Source organism: Pleurodeles waltl, chromosome 10 (assembly GCF_031143425.1).
Source record: "Pleurodeles waltl isolate 20211129_DDA chromosome 10, aPleWal1.hap1.20221129, whole genome shotgun sequence".
NCBI lineage: Eukaryota > Metazoa > Chordata > Amphibia > Caudata > Salamandridae > Pleurodeles > Pleurodeles waltl.
In genome coordinates, this window is record NC_090449.1 from 15,392,015 (window position 1) to 15,406,202 (window position 14,188).

The window sequence follows — 14,188 nt, forward strand, 5'->3', positions numbered from 1 at the left end:
CCCCTGGACTCCACAGCTGGTCTTCTCCTTCCCCTGTTGACCTGAATCTTCATCCACAGAAGGGTGGGTAGTGGCTCCTGCCCCGACTGGACACTCCATCGTGGACTGGACTCAGTCCCCTTCTTTTGCAGGTCCTCTTCTTCCAGAGTCCACCTTCGGTTCCCTCTGGTCTGGTCCTGTTCTTGCACAATCCATTTTCTAAGTCCTCTTGTCCTGAGTTCTCCCAGCTCCCCCCACCCCATAACTTTTGGTGGGGGAACTTCACTTCGCATTCTGCTATTTTAGTATATGGTTTGGCCCTCTCCTACGGCCCTCACTATTTTCTACAATTCCTGCCAATGCTTGTTTTCTGTGCTAATTTTGGATTACTATTATATATATCTATCTATGGTGTATACTTACCTCCGGTTGGGGGGGACTGCCTATAAGTAATCTAGTGTAGTGTTACTGTAATAAAGTACCTTTATTTTTGTAGCACTGTGTGGTTCTTTCATGTGTGTAAGTTCTGTATGACTACAGTGGTATTGCATGAGCTTTGCATGTCTCCCAGATAAGCCTTGGCTGCTCATTCACAGCTACCTCTAGAGACTGGCTTCTAGACACTGCCTACACTTCACTGATAGGGGATCCCTGGACCTGGTATAAGGTGATAACACCATAGGAGCTCACCACACACCAGCCCAGCTTCAGAGAATCAGTGAAAGATAATACTTTGGTTTTAGCAGAGGAGGAAGACGGTGTGAACTGAGGATCGCAGTAAGTAGAGGTGGGTGTCAGGATAATTTAGTGCCTTGAATTGCAGGGCGTGGGCAACCAGGAGACAGACTGTGGTAACCAGGGTTAGCACTGCTCTGTTGGCCGAGTATCACCACTGCAGCAGGCAACCATAAATGGCAATGCCACAGTGCTCCCCTCAGAAGGTATGTCCAAGGCCGTATGCAAGATTCCAGACATTTAAATCCAGTAGCAACCTTTCTATGGCCTCCAGTCTTATATAACTAAACAAAGGTGATGCCACCGTTCAAAAGAACAAGATACTTACCTTCTGTAACGCCCTTTCTAGTGGATACTCACCTTTTGAATTGCCAGACTGGATCTAAAACTTTTCACTACAATTGCTCCAGCGATTTGTCAGGTGGTGCTTTTGAAACCCTTTGGGGACCACAAACCACCTCTGAAGTGAAAGACCAAGGCCATATGTAGAAACCAGCCCTGCATGCTAACGTCAGTATTTCTTTAGAACGCTTCCGCGCCCTCAGACACAGGTCGATCGTGACGGTGTGCCACTCGGGACTACTTCAGATCCCTCCAATTCCACTCCATAAAAAACAGGGATGAGGGAGACGGTGAGGAATCCCCGGTTAAGGAAGCCACCAGAAAGAATATTACTTGTTCTTCTGATGGATACTTCTAACCGCAGTTTCATCACCCTATAGACAGACAGCAAAGAAGTATCTCACTGAAGATGTGAGGTCTAAGGAGCGGGCGTACAGCAGGAAGTCCTGTAGGACCGTGCAGGTGAAAGGCTGGCTCCAGACTTGATTGTTAAGACATTAATTCCTGGTGAAGGTGTGTATGGACGCCCATGTAACAGTCTGGCAGATGTTCAAAACCTGAACACTTCTCACCAGTGCCGTTGTGGTGGCCTTGGCTCTGGTGGGACATGTCCAAAGGCTCTCGGGAGGCTGTTATGCACAGGACAAAGTACCAGGACGAGATTTTGTTCTGCACCACCTTCCCCTTCTTAGCACTGGCAAAGCCAATAAAACGCTGGTCATCCACCTGTTGCTGTGTCATGCGCTGCATGTAAAAGCTTTTTGGGTGCAAACCTCCTTACAGGGACGAGGTGGAGCAAACAATGCAGGGTCCGTGATACGATGTCCCTTGTGGAAGAACATCAGCACCTCCGGCGACAGGGAAGCATAGGTTCACAGCAACAATTTGTCCAGAAAGAAGGTGGTATGTGGAAGTTGTACCAACAGCACAGAGTGCGCAGAAGTAATTGCAATTAGGAATTGTGTCTTAATGATCAGCAACCTGAGAGTGACCATGCATCCTTTTCAAAGGCACAGACAGCAACAGCATGAGGACAAAATTAAGGTCCCATAGAGGCATAATAAAAGGCACAGCAAGGGACATACGTAAGCCCCTTTAAGGAGCTCATCACAGCTAGTGACGTGAATGAAAGACTGATCAGCGAAACACAGAAAGGCCGAAATGGGCGACAATAACATTAAACTTTGCCAACCACAAAGCCTTGCTGGGCCAGAGAAAACCAAAGCTGAAAGTATCATAAAGTTTTGGCCTGAAGAGGATCAACTTGACAGTCCCCACACAAGACCATGGACACCACCTAACGGTTAGGATAAATGCATTTACTTGATACATTTCTAGCAGCAAGGATACCATCTACTACTTTTGCGGGCTGATCCAGAACACCAACTTGGTGCCTCTCAATCTCCATGCATGGAGATTGAGACTGAGTGCAGGACCCTGCACAGGTGCTGAGGCAGGAGGTGCTCACAAGGAGGTAGACCGTCCAAAAGGAAAAAGTTCAAAAGCTTAGTATTTCAAAGTACAACATTCTGCTGGCTCAATTCAGGATTATCATGATGATCTGAGCCGTCCTTCATGTACTTCTTCAGAACTCAGAGCAGAAGTTGCGTGGGTGAAAGACAAACAGAAGCAAGTCTTCCACTTGGAGACAGAATGCCTCTACCTGGGACTACACAGTAATCACAATTCTGCACATGCTCGGCAGTGACGAAAAGCTCCATCCAAGGTACACCCCACCAGACGAAGATGTCCTAAACCACCTCTGAATGGAGATGCCATTTCTGGTACCCTGACACGCAGCAAGACCCACAACTCTACATAGCCCGGACTATTGCTGTACCACATGGTGGTTGTGTTGTCCATGTAGACTTGACTGACTTCCCATCTAATGCATGGGACTTGGTGCCCTTTAATGGATGTAGTGTGGTGTGTGTGTGTGTATGTATGCTCCACCTTTGACCAAGACCCATGATCTCTACCTCTCACAGGTGACTGCCCCAGCACAGAGACAATGGATTTGCCACAATACTGAGATCTGGATAGAGTAGGAAGCAAGTCCTGCCACAGGTCAGGCTGGTATCCACAGCCACCACCAAAGGACCCAGGCTGCCTCTTCCGAAGTACAGATGTCTGAGGAGAACCAGAGTGATGTGGCCACTATAGACAAAAGTTCCACTGCATGTGCCACTGAGCCCAGGGGATGAGCAGGATGGACGAGGAAAGAAGATCAAGAAGCCGCAGAACTGCAGGCACCGGAACACAGAAATGAGCCCAAAACATCTGGATCATAATCTGAATGTCCCGGACTCGTAGTCATGTCCAGGGTGGCCCCAGTGAAGGGAATCTACTGTATATGCCACCAGTGGGATTTTGGCCGATTAATGGAAAACCCCAGGGACGACAGAAGGGTGACAGCTGTCGGCAGATGGGAACATGAGTGACTGTGGTGAGCCCCCCCCCCCCCAAATCATCAAGGTAAAGGAATACTAGTACCCCTCACCTGTGAAGAAGGGCTGCAACCTCTGGCTGCAACCTCTGTCATCACCATTGTGAACACCTGAGGGGCTGAGGTCAGGCCAAAGGGTCGGACGGTGAATTGAAAATGTTCTAAGCCCACCGCAGATCAGTGGAGGCATCTGTGGGACTGCGGTGCAGGCACATGAAAGTAGGCATCATGCAAGACTAGGAACACCATGCGGACCCTGGTGATATGTAACAGATTAACAAACAATACTGTGTTTTGTGCGGTCTGTGGTTGTGTATGGTGTGAGTGGGCTTCATGGGGATGCGTCTATGTTTTCAGTGTGGTTTGTGTGTGTTGTGGATCTTCTTTATGGTACAAGGGGATGGAGCATAGGTGGTGATTTAAGGAAGTGCCACAGGAAATACTGGGAGAAGGTGTCCTATTCTGTGGTCAACCAGCTAAGTTTCACCTTTAGAGACACTAAAACATAGTTACAGTTTGAGGTGGCCGATTGTCACCTCTGTATAAGGCATACTTGTTGGTAATAAATGGAGAACCTCAATGAACCTGCGCCCACTGCTTCTTTGTAATTTCAAGGATATTCTGTCACTAAGAAGAGATTAACATTCTCCCACACCAGGGCAGAAGAGACATTGTCTCACTTTGATATGACCCGCGTTCACCCAGCATCATATTTTTACTTCCAGGGCTCACAGGGAGTCTCTTGAAGTCGAGTGGGCAGAAACACCTTCGGGACACACTACTAAACTAGATTGTCTTGTATGCTGGGAATCGCCTCTTGGAAAGAGACCTGTCTAGTTTCACGCTTCACAGAAATTGAAATCCCTGTAGATTTACTCACCTGTAAATCCCACTATATCTAGGTAAGCTTTAGCTGCCTTGAGGGGCTCCTATTCCCATACTCCCAGTTGCACATCCCCCAGATCACACTTAAGCACTTGGACTGCAGTGAGCAAATTAATGAAACAACTACAATATCTGTGGATAGATAGTTTTTACTGTTCCTGCAGAGTTCTGCCAAATGTTACCAAGTACATACATGGTTTAGAAAGTGCGCTTTCAAAAAACACATAATGAAGAAACCAACAAACAACCCATAAGCACTTTTCAAGAGCATTAAATAAAGCCACAGATCAGCAGACAGACACACTGCAGTTTAAGGGAAGGGACAGCTCCCACATTGGAACATGCAGGTAATACGCTGTACAAAGCAGCAACGAAACCAGAAAAGGTGACTCCTACATCAGGAACAAAACGAAACCAGAGAATCAAGCTGCCTCCAGAAAAATATACAGAGATCCTAAACCAAAAGGAGTCCCATAAACCCTTTCAGAACAAAGAGAGCTCATGGTATGGTACCACCAAGTCTTTAATGGAGCGAACATTATGTAAGAACAGGACTACATACGGTCAGAGTAATCAGTGCCACGTAGCGTGCGGTGAAGGAAACTCACACAACTGGCTTGCCACAGTAAAGGTGTTCAACCACTGTGACCACCATAAACCTAAAATGAAAAAAGAAAACTGCAAAATAAAAGGAGAAACTCTCTTCCTTACAAGAGTGGAACAAATTTCATTCCGCAGCAAGGCCCAAGGCATTAGAACGGAACCACACTTCTTTGCCTGGGATTGTAAAAAACATCACAAACTCAAGGCGATACTGACCAGCCTGCCCATTGGTTATGCTTTCATCTTTTCACAAGAGGAAACTGCCCGATATGTGGGGTTCTTGTCCACTCTCATCATTAACACGACTGTTGTTTTGCAACTACATAGCACTTTTTCAAGCTATGTGCAGATTTGTCGTGGTTGCAAGTACCGGACAGCCGAGACATATCCTTATCCAGGAGGAGAATTAATACCACCGCAGAGCCATGGCTGTGTTTGAACGACAAGGAGGTACAGTTTCAGCGCCCAGGAAAAGACTGAAAAAAGCTTCTTCATATTCTGGCTTCAGTGGTTTATCTCCCCCCAGGGATGTACATTCATAAATAAAGAGAGAAAAAGCAGAACAGTATGACTGAGCGAAGAGAGCAGGTCTCTGCCAGCTGCGTTTTCATTCTTCAAGGTAATAACCATCAGAGGGCTGGAAGGACACTGGCGTCCAGGATCCTGCAAGAGAAGAGGCCACACTTCAATACAGATCAGGGATCCTGCAAGAGAAGAAGTCACACTCCATTACAGAGCAGGGATCCTGCAAGAGAAGAGGTCACACTCCATTACAGAGCAGGGATCCTGCAAGAGAAGAGGTCACACTTCAATACAGATCAGGGATCCTGCAAGGGAAGAGGTCACACTTCAATACAGATCAGGGAACCTACAAGGGAAGAGGTCACACTTCAATACAGATCAGGGAACCTGCAAGGGAAGAGGTCAGACTTCAGGGATCCTGCAAGAAAAGAGGTCACACATCATTACAGATCAGGGATCCTCCAATAGAAGAGGTCACACTTCAATACAGATCAGGGATCCAGAGGCCACACCTCATTACAGATCAGAGATCCTGCAATAGAAGAGATCATACTCCAATACAGATCAGGGATCCTGCAATTGAAGAGGTCACACCTCTACAGATCAGGGATCCTGAAAGAGAAGAGGTTATGCTTCATTCCAAAACTGGAAACTTCCTTTGCAGTCATCCCACATTACTGGGAACATACCAGTCGTGACACTTATGTTGAGTAATCCTTGTCTGCTGTTTGCTGCCAATAAACCTGTTGACTATAGTATGTTCTACATTAATGGCTCTGCACTACTGATTACCAACTGAGCTAGTATGCAAATGCATCTCCATGGCCATATTTGACAACACTTGAGGCAATTTCAATGAAAATGTTCTTCTCTTCTATCAGTTTTCTTTTCTGCTAATTGTTATCCTAAATCCATTCTGGAATTCAGAGAAATTGAGAACAGAGGCAGCTGCTACTCAGCTTCCTGTCCATAAAATGATTCGTTCCATACCAATCATGACTGTAACATACACCACATTTGAGATTCACACGGGCATTCTCAGGCTTCTTGTAGTCTTTCCCTCTAGCTCCCGTAAATCCTCGTGGTGCAGCAGAAAGCTGCTCTGCGGTGCCTTAAAACCTATGCTCATCTAGGAGTAAGATGCATCGGTATGCCTATATCTTATGGCCTAGTTTGCGTCACTCTTGCACCACGGAGCATGGTGCAAGATTGAGACAAACCTTAAATCAGATTTATGAAGCCACGCAAGGCTTGTGTGGATTCATAAATCGCAAGCAATGTAACGCACCACAAATTGCTGTGTTACATTATTCATCCGACCAGGAAGCCGTTTCAGTGGGTGTTGCATGAGTTTTCCCATACAACATGAATGGATTTTGACGCATCACTAGATTTACAAGAACTTGTCAACCTGGGAATGTACCAAAAAGATACACCTCCCCAGGGGAGGCTTAACAAGGAGAAATATCTTTATTTCTCCTCTGCAGCACACATAAAAAGACAAAAGGCTTCTCTGGATTGTTTTTGTGTAGGAAGATGTCCCTTCCTGCACAAAAACAATCCTGCATGTAATGCACTCACCCTTGCAGCATGGTGCAAGGGTGCCTGTGTTGGTGCTAGGCAGACAAAAGGGCACCAGCGCAGGGAGAGTGGACAGGAATGCGCATATTGGATAGATACAGTGCATTCCTGCCCTTGCCCTGCACCACAAAGCCCATAAATATGGGCCTTACTGTTTAGGGTGGGGCGACTGCTACTAATCTTTCCTACCTGTAGAGCACTGAAAAGCTCACGCTGTCCTCACTCACAAGAAGAATACTATTTGTGTGTCAATGTAATTGCTTTATTGGTTTTAAATCCTACTCTGTGAGTTTGTTTCACTTAAAGAAGAAAGTATATTGAGCAGGACCAAGAAAACATGGCGCCTACACAGCGTTCTGCCTGTCATAGTGGATCTGAACACTTTTTCCCCCCCTCTGGGACAGATGGAACCAATATGGATGCATTTAGTGGGCTTTCAGAGTGCAATGAATATATGCCCCACAAGGCCAGTTACTTGCGTGCAGGCCTTCTGCGATGCGGTCAACTTCCATAACACGAATGACCAGGCTGGCAATCGAGTTCCAGATGCTCTGAAACCAAGGGATTGTATCGGCTCAACTCCACGGATAAAGGGATTTGTTCACTCTTACACTGACCAGTGCACTGACCACCACATTATGTTGTTTCCGGTCAGTGAAAAGGAACCTGCACCTCAATTGGGATAAGTGAAAGGCCTCAGGTTCAGCATCCAGAGTTATCCATTTAACACCAAAGACTCACACTTTGTAGATTTACTTTGCAAAAGTGATTTTGTTGCCAAAAGAGGTTGATGGCATCCATGTCTTCATATATGACTTATTTTATCTGCTAAGGACCCAACAATAAAAGTCCCCTTGCACTTAAACTCATATAATCCATCAAGTTGGTCCACTTTCTGGGCGGATGTTTTGTATAATTTGAATACAGCACTATTAAACAGGTTTACTTCAGTAGCCCAGCCACCTCATTAAGACCTTAAGCCCCACCCCTGCAGCCTGAGCATTCCAATGCATAGAATGGAGTGTTGTGTGCAAATCTATGAAATCTATAACATCGAAATTACAGACAAAATTGTTTTTTACCAATGCTGAAACGTTATTTTACGAATGCTGGAACATTGAAGTTACAGACAAAAATGTTTTTTTTAACCAATTCTGGATAATCGAAGTTACAGACATAAAAGAGTTTACAAATGCTTGAACATTGAAGTCACAGATTAAAAATAACATTTTAAAGTTGTTGTACCTTAAACGCATATGCTTTTTATACATTTTTAACTAGTACAGCAAAAGGGACATAGAAGCGAGGGCAGACGTATCTGTCACTGAAGCAAGTTCTTCAGAATAGCTCACTACTGTGGTTGAGCTCTGATAAAAGTAAGCATTGCCTCACAGGCTGCCACTTCTCAAGCGTCTTGGAAAAGTATATTGGCATGCAATGCTTTTGTGGCTCACATTCATGTGACTGAATGAGCCATTATATTTGATGTAATGGCCAGTTTGCTCTTTCATGTAACCAAAGTTGAGAGAACACCTAATCGCAGTAGCTATCCCTTACTTTGAGTAACAGCTTTTTGTTCAGGACCTCAAAGATTCCATGCAAATGGAAGACACGCTTTACCACCTCATTATGTTAATGATCACAAATATTGGTGTCATTTCCTAGCGTCGTTGAGTTTCTTGCATCCTCTTTAAATCGAGGGTAGCTATCACCACCCAGCCGGAGTAAATAGTTAAAAGAATTAAACCAGCAGCAACATAGGAAGATGTATGTGGAATTCTGAACGTAAGTTGAGGAAAGTTTTAAATGAGTCCTCATAGAAACATTAGCCTAATGAACTCATGCATAATATACATTTGTAGAAACAATGCTTGAATTTCATCACCTCCCCTTGCAGAGGTCTCGCAGAGGGGACACAGGCTAAATGAAGCAGGGAGCCCTGTACTCCTGTTACTCTACTGCATTTTTTACAGTCCTTGAAAGATTTATTTTCTTTATTTATGTCTGTTATCTTGTTCTTGAATTTTCCTGCTGCTGCTGTGTAGTGAAATATGTGTTTTTGACTACTGACTTTGTGTTGCAACACTTTTCATCTCGATTAGTTGTCTAGTGTTCACCAGTTGCAGACTGCATTTTGTATTCAGTTTAGCTGCCTATTGACTTTATCGTAGCGTTAGACACTGCCATGTTAAATGTGCTCGTACTTTTCCACATTGTAAACTGTGCTTGTTTTCGTGCCCTTTCTCACCGAAGAGCTAAGACATATTATGGGGGAGTTAGTCAGTAAGCATAAGGACAGCAGGGAATGGCTTGGGAGATACAACTTGGGTAACTGGCTAGTTCCAACCTGTTTCTTTCAACTGTGACCTAAATTAGCCAGCATGTTTGAATTGCTAAATGAGGGTTTTTTTTTCTCCAGAAAGCTCCTTCTGTTTTTTTAAGGTATAAAAGACCCAGTGCGACAGCGAGAGGGAGAGAGTGGCCTCAATCAGAATTCTTGACATCTGATGTCTGATATCTGTCCTGTGAAGGTGGTTATCTCTTTCTCTTTTGCAGTCGAAAGGGGTCATCGTCCTGCTGGAATGAGAAAGATGAAGAGCTTGGCAGGCCCTACTGTGATGAATTTGTACTTCATTATTTGCTTTGCATAATATAACATAACTACATATATTTACTGTGTACATTGCAGTTCAGAATCATTTTGGTATATTTTCCTTTCATTGCTGTGACTATTTTTAAACGTGTGCTTTCAACATACTAACCTCCTTTTTCGGAAACTCATGGTGAAATAACAATAAATGCCTTCTTTGAACTGAGAAGTGCATTCCAGAGATTTTTGTCAGCTCGGTCATTAGTGAAAGCAAAACATGCTGAGAGAAAGCTGTCAGCTGTGTTTGGCGCAGAGGGTCTGCGAAGTTCAGAAGCCAGAAAGAGCCCACCTGGGGGCCTCAAACATGAAACTAAACAGGAATAAATTAAGAAGTCGAATCTCTACTAGTAGGAGAATTTACCTATCAACCGTAGTGGTTCAATGTCTGAAGCAGAAGACAAGAGCCCCAAGCGCAGTCCATGGACTGCTTCGCTCGGCCCGTGGAGACAGAATCAAAGGTGGCAGAGCTTGAATCCAAGCCTTCGGTGGCTGAAGCACACAGGGGTTCATTGAGATGGGAAGCCGCTCCCATCAGACCACTCTTAACGCTGCTATACAAAATAATAGCAGCTGCGCATCCTGACAAAGGAACTTTTCCAAGCATTTCATACATAAAAGCTGGAGAACCCCTTGTGTGTACAGAATCAGGAAAGAAGAGGCCTTCTACAGAGAGGAGGTGGCCATGTTAGTTTGGGAGGACAGAGAGGTGTTCAGGAGTGAGTGAATGAGGAGCAATACTCAAGCATAAAGCGCACTGAAGCTCGTCTGTGCTGGATCAGGGAGGCAGAGGTCTGCGTAAACAAGAGGGAGAGTGGGTGCACAGAACGGTGAAGGAGCTGAAAGAGACCAACTTCATGAAAGGCAAGAGAGCTCAAGAACGAGGTGGAGAGACGTGCCCCGTGTGTGCTGAAGCAGAGAGGAGGCACTCTGTGCACAGGAGCCGGAAGGAGCCCTTGCATGAACAGGATGGAAACCTCAAGGACCAAGGAGTTGTTGGGGTCTTGGACAGAATCAGATAGTGCCGAGAAGGACTTGTACATGTGTAGGAGCGCAAACGTCATCATACTAAGAAGGGAGGACTACGTTCTGTTTCTAGCTGCCTTTATGGTTGCTCCTTCTGTGACACTATTCATTCTTCACCACCAAGCTTACCTGGCATTGTAAGGAGAAACACCCCTTACCATCTGTAGGAAGTTGGCTCTGTATGTGCTATTTCAAAGTAAGGAATAGCATGCACAGAGTCCAAGGGTTCCCCTTAGAGGTAAAATAGTGGTAAAAAGAGATAATACTAATGCTCTATTTTGTGGTAGAGTGGTCGAGCAGTAGGCTTATCCAAGAAGTAGTGTTAAGCATTTGTTGTAAATACACATAGACAATAAATGAGGTACACACACTCAGAGACAAATCCAGCCAATAGGTTTTGTTATAGAAAAATATCTTTTCTTAGTTTATTTTAAGAACCACAGGTTCAAATTTTACATGTAATATCTCATTTGAAAGGTATTGCAGGTAAGTACTCTAGGAACTTTGAATCATTACTTTAGCATGTATACTTTTTACATAAAACTCAATAAGCTGTTTTAAAAGTGGACACTGCAATTTTCACAGTTCCTGGGGGAGGTAAGTTATTGTTAGTTTTAACAGGTAAGTAAGTCACTTACAGGTTTCAGTTTTTGGTCCAAGGTAGCCCACCGTTGGGGGTTCAGAGCAACCCCAAAGTTATCACACCAGCAGCTCAGGGCCGGTCAGGTGCAAAGGTCAAAGAGGTGCCCAAAACACATAGGCTTCAATGGAGAGAAGGGGGTGCCCCGGTTCCAGTCTGCCAGCAGGTAAGTACCCACGTCTTCGGAGGGCAGACCAGGGGGGTTTTGTAGGGCACCGGGGGGGACACAAGTCAGCACAAAAAGTACACCCTCAGCAGCGCGGGGGCGGCCGGGTGCAGTGTGCAAACACGCGTCGGGTTTTCAATGGAAGTCAATGAGAGATCAAGGGATCTCTTCAGCGTCGCAGGCAGGCAAGGGGGGGGGGGGCTCCTCGGGGTAGCCACCACCTGGACAAGGGAGAGGGCCTCCTGGGGGTCACTCCTGCACAGAAGTTCCGTTTCTTTAGGGGCTGGGGGCTGCGGGTGCAGGGTCTTTTCCAGCCGTCGGGAAATGGAGTTCAGACAGTCGCGGTCAGGGGGAGCCTGGGGATTCCCTCTGCAGGCGTCGCTGTGGGGGCTCAGGGGGGACAACTTTGGTTACTCACAGTCGTAGAGTCGCCGGAGGGTCCTCCCTGAGTTGGTTGTTCTTCACCAGTCGAGTCGGGGTCGCCGGGTGCAGTGTTGCAAGTCTCACGCTTCTTGCGGGGAGTTGCAGGGGTCTTTAAATCTGCTCCTTGTAACAAAGTTGCAGTTCTTTTGGAGCAGTGCCGCTGTCCTCAGGAGTTTGTCTTTTTCGAAGCAGGGCAGTCCTCAGAGGATTCAGAGGTCGCTGGTCCCTTGGAAAGCGTCGCTGGAGCAGGTTTCTTTGGAAGGCAGGAGACAGGCCGGTAAGTCTGGGGCCAAGGCAGTTGGTGTCTTCTGTTCTTCCTCTGCAGGGGTTTTTCAGCTCAGCAGTCCTTCTTCTTGTAGTTGCAGGAATCTAAATTCTTAGGTTCAGGGAAGCCCTTAAATACTAAATTTAAGGGCGTGTTTAGGTCTGGGGGGTTAGTAGCCAATGGCTACTAGCCCTGAGGGTCGGTACACCCTCTTTGTGCCTCCTCCCAAGGGGAGGGGGTCACATCCCTAATCCTATTGGGAGAATCCTCCTTCTACAAGATGGAGGATTTCTAAAAGTCAGAGTCACCTCAGCTCAGGACACCTTAGGGGCTGTCCTGACTGGCCAGTGACTCCTCCTTGTTTTTCTCATTATCTCTCCTGGACTTGCCGCCAAAAGTGGGGGCTGGGTCCAGGGGGCGGGCATCTCCACTAGCTGGAGTGCCCTGGGGCATTGTAACACGAAGCTTGAGCCTTTGAAGCTCACTGCTAGGTGTTACAGTTCCTGCAGGGGGGAGGTGTGAAGCACCTCCACCCAGAGCAGGCTTTTGTTTCTGTCCTCAGAGAGCACAAAGGCTCTCACCGCATGAGGTCAGACACTCGTCTCTCAGCAGCAGGCTGGCACAGACCAGTCAGTCCTGCACTGAACAATTGGGTAAAATACAGGGGGTATCTCTAAGATGCCCTCTGTGTGCATTTTTTAATAAATCCAACACTGGCATCAGTGTGGGTTTATTATTCTGAGAAGTTTGATACTAAACTTCCCAGTATTCAGTGTAGCCATTATGGAGCTGTGGAGTTCGTTTTTGACAGACTCCCAGCCCATATACTCTTATGGCTACCCTGCACTTACAATGTCTAAGGTTTTGCTTAGACACTGTAGGGGCATAGTGCTCATGCACATATGCCCTCACCTGTGGTATAGTGCACCCTGCCTTAGGGCTGTAAGGCCTACTAGAGGGGTGACTTACCTATGTCACAGGCAGTGGGAGGTTGGCATGGCACCCTGAGGGGAGTGCCATGTCGACTTAGTCATTTTCTCCCCACCAGCACACACAAGCTGGCAAGCAGTGTGTATGTGTTGAGTGAGGGGTCCCTAGGGTGGCATAAGACATGCTGCAGCCCTTAGAGACCTTCCCTGGCATCAGGGCCCTTGGTACCAGGGGTACCAGTTACAAGGGACTTACCTAGGTGCCAGGGTTGTGCCAATTGTGGAAACAATGGTACATTTTAGGTGAAAGAACACTGGTGCTGGGGCCTGGTTAGCAGGGTCCCAGCACACTTCTCAGTCAAGTCAGCATCAGTATCAAGCAAAAAGTGGGGGGTAATTGCAACAGGAAGCCATTTCTTTACACCATCCCAGGGCGGAGCTAATAACTCTGACCTCTCCATGCGTCATTCACTCAGCATAGAGAGGTGCCAATCACCCAGTCTAATCAAGCACCATTCACCCAGCCTAGACAGGTGCCAATCACCCAGTCTGATCAAGCGCCATTCACCTAGCCTAGACGGATGCCAATCACCCAGTCTGATCAAGCACCATTCACCAAGCCTAGACAGGTGCCAATCACCCAGTCTAATCAAGCACCATTGACCCAGCTTAGACAGGTGCCAACCACCCAGTCTGATCAAGCACCATTCACCCAGCTTAGACAGGTGCCAACCACCCAGTCTGATAAAGCACCATTCACTCAGCCTAGACAGGTGCCAACCACCCAGCCTAGACAACGGCTACTCACCTCAGCCACCCAAGCAGGAAGCATTACCCATCCGAGCCGGTACCACTCGCACAGCCTGAGCAAGGGCCACTTGCACATAGGCAACCGCCTCCCCTTCCAACCAGACATCAGTTTCACATCCTAGACAGGCATCCCCAACTGTCCTATGCAGACATCAGTTTAATATTTCAATTCTTTATTGAATTTTTCCA

General features: G+C 46.5%; 1 protein-coding gene across 3 annotated transcripts in view; it reads right to left on the reverse strand.

Moving 5' to 3' along the window:
* IDH3G (isocitrate dehydrogenase (NAD(+)) 3 non-catalytic subunit gamma) overlaps positions 1-14,188 on the reverse strand; it is a 40,643-nt gene that overhangs the window by 6,606 nt on the left and 19,849 nt on the right. For 2 of the 3 annotated variants that reach the window (XM_069209423.1, XM_069209424.1), the window contains one exon: positions 4,523-5,653. The exons of the other annotated variant lie outside the window; for it this stretch is intronic. The gene's annotated coding sequence lies outside the window, so the exon portion shown is untranslated. Of the gene's footprint in view, positions 1-4,522; positions 5,654-14,188 lie in introns of those variants that run through there. 3 annotated transcript variants of the gene reach the window in all.